The following is a 1286-nucleotide window of genomic DNA, read 5'->3' as shown; positions in this document are numbered from 1 at the left end:
GAATTTGTCTGTACCTTGTAGATTATATCAAAAAAATGTATGAGATACATTGATAAAACAAACAGAGAAAATAAATATAGCACTTAAATGTAAATCTGGTTAACTAAATCTACCAGACTCTAGAATATGTTAAACATCGAAATAAAAGTTGGATATTAGTTAATTCTTCCAGTAATGAATTAATTAGATTTTTAATTAAAGAAAACTTATCTTGTCTGTTTCTCGACACGTTTTTAAATAACCATCTTGTTTTAGATACTACATACAAAATGTTTATGAAGTTTTCTAGAATCTTCTGTCATTAAGAGGCCCAAATGTTTCAGTCTAAATAAAATTTAAAGACACTGAATACATAAGAATTCAACTGTTTATGAAGTTTTCTAGAATCTTCTGTCATTAAGAAGCCCAAATGTTTCAGTCTAAATAAAATTTAAAGACACTTAATACATAAGAATTCAACTGTTTATGAAGTTTTCTAGAATCTTCTGTCATTAAGAAGCCCAAATGTTTCAGTCTAAATAAAATGTAGACACTTAATACATAAGAATTCAACTGTTTATGAAGTTTTCTAGAATCTTCTGTCATTAAGAAGCCCAAATGTTTCAGTCTAAATAAAATGTAGACACTTAATACATAAGAATTCAACTGTTTATGAAGTTTTCTAGAATCTTCTGTCATTAAGAGGCCCAAATGTTTCAGTCTAAATAAAATTTAAAGACACTTAATACATAAGAATTCAACTGTTTATGAAGGTTTCTAGAATCTTCTGTCATTAAGAAGCCCAAATGTTTCAGTCTAAATAAAATTTAAAGACATAAGAATTCAACTTACCGATACCTCTGGTAGTCTCCGTGTCGAAGTCCATGCTGTTGCTGCGCATCTTTTATCAGCTGAAGTACTGATATAGTTAAAGGCATTATATTATACCCAACAGAGCATAATACATGAAGATTTCACTTTCAAGTTACTCAAGCCAATCATTTAAAGTAGATGCCTGAGATTTTGGATCATGTGAAGTTTGATTACTCTAAGATATTGGTGAAGTTTGATTACTCTATGATATTGGTGATGTTTGATTACTCTATGATATTGGTGATGTTTGATTACTCTATGATATTGGTAAAGCTGGATTACTCTAAGATATTGGTGATGTTTAATTACTCTAAGATATTGGTGATGTTTGATTACTCTAAGATACTGGTGATGTTTGATTACTCTATGATATTGGTGAGGTTTGATTACTCTAAGATATTGGTAAAGTTTGATTACTCTATGATATTGGTAAA

General features: G+C 29.0%; 1 protein-coding gene across 1 annotated transcript in view; it reads right to left on the bottom strand.

The window, feature by feature from the left end:
- The window catches only part of LOC106474827 (signal recognition particle subunit SRP68-like), a 12026-nt gene that overhangs the window by 5389 nt on the left and 5351 nt on the right, over positions 1-1286 (bottom strand). The gene's annotated exons all lie outside the window — the stretch shown is intronic.

The sequence above is a fragment of the Limulus polyphemus genome, unplaced genomic scaffold (genome assembly GCF_000517525.1).
Source record: "Limulus polyphemus unplaced genomic scaffold, Limulus_polyphemus-2.1.2 Scaffold7735, whole genome shotgun sequence".
Taxonomy (NCBI): domain Eukaryota; kingdom Metazoa; phylum Arthropoda; class Merostomata; order Xiphosura; family Limulidae; genus Limulus; species Limulus polyphemus.
This window is presented reverse-complemented; position numbering and strand designations above follow the sequence as displayed.